Source organism: Bidens hawaiensis, unplaced genomic scaffold (assembly GCF_021521415.1).
Source record: "Bidens hawaiensis isolate Kalapana, Puna unplaced genomic scaffold, B.hawaiensis_p1.1 tig00042510_1, whole genome shotgun sequence".
NCBI lineage: Eukaryota > Viridiplantae > Streptophyta > Magnoliopsida > Asterales > Asteraceae > Bidens > Bidens hawaiensis.
In genome coordinates, this window is record NW_027505791.1 from 77464 (window position 1) to 88001 (window position 10538).

The window sequence follows — 10538 nt, forward strand, 5'->3', positions numbered from 1 at the left end:
TCCCATGTTTTTATTATTTCGCTTTATTTTTATCGCCGCTTAGCCATATAGCCTTTTATATTTTCACCCATTTTTGGTTAGAAATCCGGTTCGGCTAAGTTAGTTATTTTTTGTATTTCATTTCGTTGTATTTTATTCACTTGGGAACTTTAGAAGCACAATGCTTCCTCCCAAAGTGAAAAGTTTGTATATAAATATTTATTACTTTTGGCAAAAAAAAAATACTTTGGAAGAAAAGAAGAGAAATTATGAAGTTAGTTCATCATATAATAGGTGAAACTTGATTTCAAAGAGCAATTTTTGGTTCGTTAGCTCTCGGCTCGTTTAAACCATTTGGTTTAAATAGTTAGATTTTGTTTAGTAGCTAACTTAGTTTCGTATTTTCTAGCCGTTTAGCCACTTTTCCCAAAAATTCCTCACCCTAACCCTAAGCCAAGTTACAACCCTCGAGCACTCGTGTTTTATGCCATGTATGTGTCGGTTTGATTTGACCCTTAAACAAGCCTATGCCTTGCTTAGTCATCGTCTTGGCATCGAGTGATCTCAACATGCACTATTACACGCATGATCACTAAATATAGCCGAGTGTATGAGTGAACATTGTGAGGTTTGCAAGGTGGGAATGTGATGAAAATTTGTAATGTTCTCTAGATTATGTCTTCATTCTTATTAGGCTTGTTTGGACATATATATAATGCTTACTTGATTTATTAAAGAATTGAATGATTATTGCTATTGTGGAGTTTGTTTTATTTCCTTGAGGACAAGTGAAAGTTCAAGTGTGGGGATGTTTGATGTAACACAAAGTGTACATCTTATTACATCGAATTATCTTCATATTTTTCCCGAACTCTATGCAAATTCATTATTTTAGGTACTTATTTGAGTTATTTGTGAATTTGCAGGTTCGGGCGCCCGCCCGACAAAGAAAACATGAAAAGATGGCGTTTCAGGGACAAAAACAAGCAATCTGCCAGACTTGCACGCCCATGCCAGCCCGTGCATGAGCCCGTGCCAACTTGGAAATGTGCCATTGCAAGCCAGTGCATGTTCTACAGCTGAGAAAGTTCAAAATAACCAGCCCGTGCATGCCCGTGCATGCCTGTGCAAGCCCGTGCAAGCCCGTGCCAGAACAAAGAAATCTGACTTTTTGGTCAGACTGAAGCAATGGGTTGACTTTCCACATTAGTGCATGGCCGTGCACCTGCCCGTGCCAGACATCCAGAATGCATAAATACACTTCCATTGTCCTCATTTCAAGTGTGGAGCCTTAGGGGAATTCTCTAAACTTGCTGGAAAATTATTGTGTGTTGCTAGAGAGAATTCAAGGCTTCCATCTTGTGTGATCATCCTTGCAAGTAGCAACCATCATCCATCTTAGTTTGCAATTTCTTGTTCTTAACAATGCTTTGTAAGACTACTTTGATTTTGTTTGTTGTATCAAGCCTTATGGGCTAAATACTCTTGTTACTTAGATTATGTTGAAGCTTTTGCTTATGTGATATTTATCTATGCATGATTTTGACAAGTTGGTGTTCTTCAAGTTTATGACATGTTTTTGAATAGAGTTTGATGGTTGAATGCTTATTTTAATTCCTAGTCTTGTTAGTTTGATAGATGTTTAACCATAATATGTTGTAAAACTATGTGTTGAGCATTTGTTTATGAACTTAGTTTGTGTATGCATACTTTGTTTATATCATTAAGTTAGGAATGACCAGTGAAAATTAACTTGGTTATGAATTTTAACAAGCATGAAACCTATCCCTTGATATTGGAAAATTGTATGGTGATAATATGATTCTTTGAGTTGGTTAATATTTGCTAGGGATTAAGGCCATAATTCTTGGTTCATATTTTGCTAATTAAAAGTTTCATGTGTTTAACTAGTGTTCTTGAACTTGTCTATTTTACATGATTTTAGGTGGTTAGTTTGTTGTTCTCATTCTAGCTTTTCTTTGATTATGAGATTAGGTAGTTTTGAAAAACTTACTAATCTATAGTTATTAACTTGTTGAAAACCCATCATGTTGTTTTGTTGCTAGTATTAGGTTGCCTTGATTGGAATTTAATGTTGGTGCTTAATACATGATGTTTGTCATTATCATTGTTATTTTGTCACTAAGTTTGAGTGGATGCATAGTCTAAGTAGCCTTGTTTGGATTGGTTGTTAGTTGTATTTTACTTGCTTTGTTATTGTTGAATGCTAGTTTAGTTACTTAAAAAATTACTTGGATTGTTTGTTTGGTTAAATTAATTACAAAGATTTAGTATCAAAGGTTAGCCGTGTCCATAGATTGACACTCAGTTCTTACCGATACTTCGCTACAAACGATAGATACACTTGCCTTTCGTGTGTGGTTTGGTTTTTGGTGAAAACCATTTTTAAAACCCGATTTATGTGAAACTTTTATTTAAATTTTTATATATATATTCGCACATGTCAGGTTGTTAGCTTGATAACGAATAATATTTTTCACTCATTATTTTTAATGAATAAGAAAATCGATTCATTAATAGTGACGAATGTGCACAATAAGGCTGATTCTTTAGATCTAACGATGATATTGATTCATTAAAAATTGACTCACACGAATGAGATGTTCATTTAAGTATTTATTAACGAATGATAAGCTCATTCGTTAGTCAGTAGAATATTTTTGAATATTTTACTAATATGTTATTCTTGATAAACAGAATGCCTGACGAGATCGTTCAAAATTCAGTTCCTGAACAACAACCAGATGTTATTCCAGAACAACAACAGGAGGTCCAGGCTCCAGAACAAGTTGCTGAACCCGAGCAAGCTCCAGTTTTATTGTATTGGGATAAAAAACACAATATTCGTGCCTTTTTACACGATAACTTTGAAGATTCATCGATCTTTTGCGGAATGATTAACTTCCTACTAAGATCCAGAATCTACAAGGCGATTTCTACTTAGACTTTGGTTTACCAAAGTATTATTCATGCCTTTTGGAATACCACCACATTCAACAACAAAGAGAATCAGATTGAGGCGACGATTCAACAGAAACGTGTGGTGATAGATGTGCGAGTTATTAGAGATGTATTGGGGTTTGTGGATACTGTGGATAACCGGTGTGAGTTTGATAAGAGTTTGATACGTGGGTTGTTTGGGAGGATTAAATACAAGGGGGATTTGGATAATTCTGTGTACAACAAAGCATACTTGTGTGAGTAATACAAGTACTTGATGCATGTGCTGATCCATTGTCTTGGTGGTAGAAAGGGTGGATATGATGAATGTCGTATCATGCTGTAATTGGCGTTTGTAGCTCTTGTACTTAACAAACCGTTCAACTTTTCTGAACTGGTTTTCTATCACTTAAAGGAGAATCTCACAAGTAGACACAAGTTCTTAATGTTATCCGAGATTCCTACAGCTTAAGATTGATGATCTCCAGCCTACTTTATTTAAAGATCCAGCAGATTTGATGAAGCTGGAACATATGAATGCTGAGACAATGAGGAGGTTACGTTATTACCGTGGACAAAGTATTCAAGATCGGTCGAGGTACAAGCGTTTGTTTGGCCATCTTGCCAATATTGACTATAAAGCACCTTCTCACAATCGTTGGGCTCATGATGATTCAGATTCTGAGCGTAAGGTTGGTGATGGTGGTGATGATTGTGGAAATGATGGTGGTGATGGTGGTCAGTGCCGAGTTAACGTATGCCCAGAAATGCTAGAGAAAGGGTAAAGAGCTGATAGTGGAAAATGGCGACAAACCGAAGAAGCAAAGGGTGAGACGGGGCTCAGGAATCGAGATTCCAAGTCAACCATTTGTATCTACGAGACTGTCTACACCTGTATCTATTCCAGCTTTGATTCCTACTTCTCCTACTCCTTAGATGATTCCGATATCTCCTGTTGTTACACGATCTCCTACTCCAGTTCATATGTCAGTTTCTCCAGTACTTTCGACCATGACTTTGATGACTACAGCAATGACGGATCGTACTTTGGAGATATGTTACAGACTGTGCTGGCACGTATGTCTAGTCCTCAACCGACTACTCCTGCTACTCCAGTCACTCCGACTATGTTACCAAGACCTGAGCACTCATTCATGACATTCAATCGTCCTCCAGGTCCTATGTCACCTGTCCATCCGAATTTTTATGGTATGTCTTCCCAAGCTTAGTGGTTTCACATGCTGAATTTGTTGCATCTACAACAAACTCAGATGCAAGCAGATCGAGCAGATCATGAGCTAGCGCAGCGGAATATGTTTCGACATATTCAATTTATTCAGAAAGAAAACATAGAATTAAAGGCCCTGGTTGTTGCTCAGGGGGAGAGATTAGATAAGCAAGATAAGATCATCCTCCAACTTACATGCAAAGATGATGAGCTAAAAAAGTTGAGGAATGATGATGAAGATCCGGATGAAGGGAACGTTGGTGATCAGCAACCGGGCGGTAATAATACACCGTCGGCAGGTAATCAAGCTGAGACGAGTACTGGTGGTAGTAGTGAGGGTAATAATTTGCAGATTGTGCCAAATAAGGATTATACACGAGCAAAGCCGATCGATGTTATTCCGGCTAATATGATTTTGTTTGTGGGTATGAACGGGATTGTGTATAGTATGGTTAATGCTGATGTGATCGAAGAGGGTGAATTTGTTGACCATTCACTAACCAAAGAACAAATTACCCTGCTTCTGGATCTGAATGAAGATGAGGTCGAGGAATTGGGGAAGAAAGTTGAAGTGGAGATTGAATTTGCAGAAAGTACTAATCCAGGCATTCCACATGGGAATGTGCCTGAGTATGAAGAAGTGGAAGTTGAAGATGTGACTGCTGAAGAATACCCTGATCTTTACTCTGATAACAACAATGATTCAGGGAGATTGAATTTGCAGAAAGTACTAATCCAGGCATTCCACATGGGAATGTGCCTGAGTATGAAGAAGTGGAAGTTGAAGATGTGACTGCTGAAGAATACCCTGATCTTTACTCTGATAACAACAATGATTCAGGTATTCCATTTTTCACTACTGAACATTTTGAGGTAGCAGAGCAGCGGTTACGTAAAGAGAGAGAGAGAGAGAGAGAGAGAGAGAGAGGTGTAATAAAGAAGCTGAAACCAGTCACTTATCAGCAAAAGAGAAGAAAAGGAAACGTGCTTTGGATGGTATGTTTGGGCAAGACATAAAGCGTATGAACAAGATGATCGAGACCTTCAGATATAACGAACAGGAGGAAGTCAGACTTGCGAAGGTTCGAGCATCAGCTTACCAGATGAATAAGTACAAGAATGCTAGAGATGTGAAAGGTGACTTGGTTGCTTGGCAATATGATGCGGAGCTTAAGGTATATATCATCAAGTGGGAGCATGGTATTTATTATTTTAAGCGTCCTCACGATATTTGACTATGCCAAGATGGGATGTGAGAACCTTAGCCAACCGATCGTTTGTAAACCGGGGTAAAGACCAGTGGGCTGAATGGTTTTATGATCATCTGCAACATGAGACCAGATTTGGAATCAAGTTCTTCATGCCACAGGTGCCGACACATAAATACATTGATGAGATTGATCCTCACACTGGCTGGAGAAAAATGGTCTTGCAAGTCAAGCCGCTGAAGACGATGAAGAGGGCACCGATGAAGATCTTTCCTCAAAGTCTTTTCACTATGTTCAACATATGGTATTATATTAATCGGACGGGTGAAGCGGTGATTGTTTTGGGAACCGGATCTAACACGAGTGTTATACGTGTGATTGATCCGATGTGGCTTGTTAACTTATCGGAGTCTGACAACGATGCTTTATTTCAGAATCAGATTCGATTTCCAAACGTAAGCGATTATGATCTTGCGATGCAGTTTCAGCGGGTTGTTCGCGTCTGTCATGCGTTCAAGATTCATAGTTGCACTGACTGGAAGACGAAGATGTTCCAGAAGTAAAGTATAAAGAGATCAAGACGAGGGGGAGTTTGTTGAAACACGACTTGGGCGTCTCGATCTTTATTATATTATTATTATATTACTAGATAATGTAATGGGTATTTTGGTAATTACCCCATTCGTTCTATTGTAAGGCTAGTCGTTACCCCGTAACGAATAAGCCACATTCGTTATAATTGTAAGCGACATTCGTTAACCCTGTTTAACGAATGTGACAACGAATGAAGGGCATTTGTTAAGGATAATGTAATACGAATGAGGATTGTTCATTCGTTAGATCTAATGTAACGAATGACACATTCATTAAAGTTTAAGTTAGTGAATGTGTCATCCCCTATATATATTTGTACAATTATCAGTAATGTAACAGAGCTTTTTATTATTGAATACTTACCTCGTTACTCTGCAAAAATCCTCTCTGAACACACACAAACACACACTAACCGTATTCATCCTAATTGTATTGATCACACAATGATTATCACGATGCCATCATCGATCTAGATCCATATACGATCTCTCAGTGGTCATAAGTAAAGTTAAGCAAATTATATCAAAATGTAAGAAATGTGGGGGAAGCCATTTAAGAAACAACCCTTTTGGGGTGTATAGATGAGGTTATCCAATAACACTTAAATGTGAGGGTATCTTGCATTAGAAATTGAAAGGTTAAGCAATAAGGATTATTGTAATTCACTTTGATATTTCAAACATATGACTAAGTGGAAGACACAAAGGTCATTGAAAAGATGTGTATGCCTTGAAGTGAGTCTTCATGTCACACTAAAACCAAGACGTGGAACTAGAACTAAAAGTTTGGTGAAGAGTGTTAAGGTTTGACAAAATAGGCGAGATGAACATGTGAGTTCATAACACATCACAACAACTTATCTCAATAGCAAATTATCCTAACCGACTTAACAAAGTCAAAGATAATGGTTTAGATCCAACAACCTAACGGTTGACATGAGATCGAGTTGTGGAATGAGACTAAAGCCCATGAAAAATGGTATATAAAGGAAAATCTATCTTAGTTGACTGGAGATCCCAATATCTTAGTTCAATAGGACAACCTAATTATATATCTAAAGGTGGTCACTGTGGGGGCATAACTTATGTATAATTTGACACATAAGCTAATATCTATATCCTCCTAAATTAAAAAGGGAGTCTAATTACTTCCAAGTCCATTCCTATAACAAAGTGACATGTTGTGAGGCTAAGCATAATTTATGGTTAATGATTTGTGTAAATCATTATAACCTTAATGCTTTTAATGATTTATGGATAATCACGTATGTGAAAGAGAAGTGGGGTCGCTTCTAATGAAATTATAGGGTGCGCAATTCCTAGAGCTTTCACAGAACCATGCTAGTGTTCCAAGACAATAATGGACCCAACAATGAGGGGATGTGCCCGGCTAGGGAGAGTATTGTGTGAATTTTATTGTCGTCTACACAAAAGAGGGTTTGTTCAAGGGTATCGCGTCTACTAACCGATAGAAGACTAAATATACTTCACAAAGGAAGGTTCAAAGCTAACACCTACCTATCCGGCAATACTCAACTGTCGAGGTTATATTGGATATTCTGTGTGTTTTGATTAATCTCCATTCATGTGGGGGATTGTTGAAATTAGAATATAATGAATGGAAATTATTTTTTTGAGACTATCATTATTAGAGTTTTCATATGGTGAAACTCTTAAGTAGAGTTACTTAATGAGCTTGATTAGTTTTATTAGAGATTATGACTCCAATTAATTTCTAATTAAGAGGGATTATTCATCATCCAGGACTCTTGTATATATGGTAGGATATGAGCCTCATTTGATGAAGTTAGAAAAATTACAAGCTAGAAAATTCAAGAAAAAATACATGCATGCATGAAGAGTTATGGGTGAAAAGCTTTGAAGACTATATGTTGGGAACCATACAAATGAGTTTATCTACTTGATTCCTCTATTTTTTCCAAAAGTTCTAACACTACAATTACCCGATGTAACCTTAGGCTTGTGGACATCTCCGGCGGTACCAACTGCTTCGGCTGTTGTAACCTGGGAAACAGACGCGCTGTCTTATGTAGAGGCGCGAAATCTGTTTTAAGGGAAACGTGTAATTTAATTTGTTTATTGTTGCAGCCAAGAGACTACTAGAAGACCTTGTTGTGGCAAAGTTTGGACAATCTATCTTTTTGTAAGTTCTTGTCAAGGAGATTACAAAAAGATGTTGATGAAGAATAAGCTAAAGACTTTATCATTTGAAGAGCTTGGTTGGAATCATTTAATATAATTGTTATATTCTTTCATTATTTATTTTAGTTTAGATTGTGGTATGCGTACTTCTTACTTTTTTAAGTTAATAACGACAGTATCGTTATTATTTGTATTAATTTTAATATAAAAAGTGTCCAATATTCCTACAATATATATATATATACACACACACACAGAGATTACACACATGCATATTATATAGATTAGCAAATTATACATTTGCCAACTAATAAATCAATAAAACAGATAAGTCTATTTCCAGAGTATTATACACTTAACTTCGACACCAACTTCTGGCAGTTCTCTTTTACTTCTTTTTTTCTTGGTGCTTGGTTATTTCCTTACATCAAAATATATTATTATTCACAAGTTTTATTATAGTTAATCTTTTATTTTTCGTGTAAAGTTACATGCGTTTTTCTTCTTTTTAAGTCTAATAACACATCCACCCACTACAAACTATACTCATATGAACACCAGTCTTTTAACAAAACTATGAATTTATCATTTCAATTTAATTATACAAGTATGTACAATATATTGATTATACATATATGAATACTTAAAAAATTTTAAAAATATATATACAATGTATCACGCTTGACGTTTTTTGCACCCGAAGCAAAAAATCAATCAAAAATATATCTAAAAGTTTAGCAAATACCGTACAGCATATTCACTAATCATAAGCAAATAACATCAACATGTTTTGCTATTACATAATCAAGCAAACAGTTCTGATGTAACATCCGCTTTTCTGAGAATTATAAATAACAGAAAGTTCTATAATTAACTTTGTGTCGTTAATTTAATTGGGTGTATTAATGTTTGGATAATAAATGGAATTAGAAGTGTGAGTGGGTTGTGGGGCCCATAGTCCCCTATATAAACCCAACCCCTCCTTTCTTTCACCACTTTCTTCCCTTTCACCACACACACACACTCAAGAACACACACATTTTCTCTCAAAACCTGAATCCAAGTCTGGGCTAAAACTAAGGAAGACCTTGGTGTACAAGTATCTCAAACATCAAGAAAACGTCCAAATCTTCGGGGTTGTTCAGATCTAAACTGAACCCAGAGCAATAAGGTAAGCTTCGGCCAAACGGTTAAGTTTTATGGTTAGAATCGACATGCAAACCGATATAATGATAGATCGGGTTGTGAAATGTAAGAAAAACATGAACTTTGTGAGTTTTAGCCTCACGGGTGTATTATAGAACAAAAAGGTGACGTCTGGACTATGAGAAACACGGGTATACAAAGTTAGTACAACCTAAAACCCATGAAAAGAGTAGAATCGGGTTCTAAGGAAGAAACAAGGAGAAAAATGGCTTTAAAATGGTAAAAACGACGAAAGGCAGGAATATCGCATCGCACAGCCATGCGAAGCAAAATCAATATTTTGGCATCGCACAGTCATGTGAAGCGAAATTCTTCCATGCGAAATTTCATGAAATTCATTTTCTGATGCATTTTTGTTAAAAGACTGTTAATGAAAATAAAATTTTTCCGAGCTGACCTGGCCCTTGGACACAGCCAGGGGCTCTGCCCCTTGGACCCTGCTAGGGGCTGCCGCCCATAGACCCCGCTACCAGGGGCGCTGCCCCCGGACCCCCGTTAGTTGAGGGTTTCACTAACGTAGATGTAGGAAGTAGTAGTAATGGATAACTGACACGCATAATGTGTTGTACAGTTAGCCGTGCACAACTAAGGAAGGGCATTACCGTTAACGGAGAGAGAAACCGACTCTAGGTGAGTTCTAACCCCTTGTGCCTGTTATGTTTTCGGGTTGTGTGCATACTCCTATGTGGTAGATAATACACTTACTTGATTGGTAAGTGTATGATACGTGTATGATTGTGTATTGAATGTGTTGTTACATAATGATTGTATGAACGAGTATGTATATATATATTTATAACTAGAAGATATGTAAAGTATGCTCGTATGATAAAAAGTATGGTTATTTGAGACAGAAGGGACCAGACCCTCAAAATATCTGTGATGTTAGGGACCAGACCCTCATGATATCTGTGATGTTAGGGACTAGACCCTCATAATATCTGTGATGTTAGGGACCAGACCCTTATAATATCTGTGATGCTGGGGACCAGACCCTTATAATATCTGTGATGTTTAAGATAGAATAGCTTATGGTATACCATAGGGTTTTATGAAAGAAAGTATGTAAGAACGTATGCATGTATGTAATGTATGTATGAAAGAAGTGATAGTGAATAAGGTATGAATACGTATCTCCGGACACGTATGAGTATGGTATGAATGTAATGTATGTTAATTGATTAACCAGAACTCACTCAG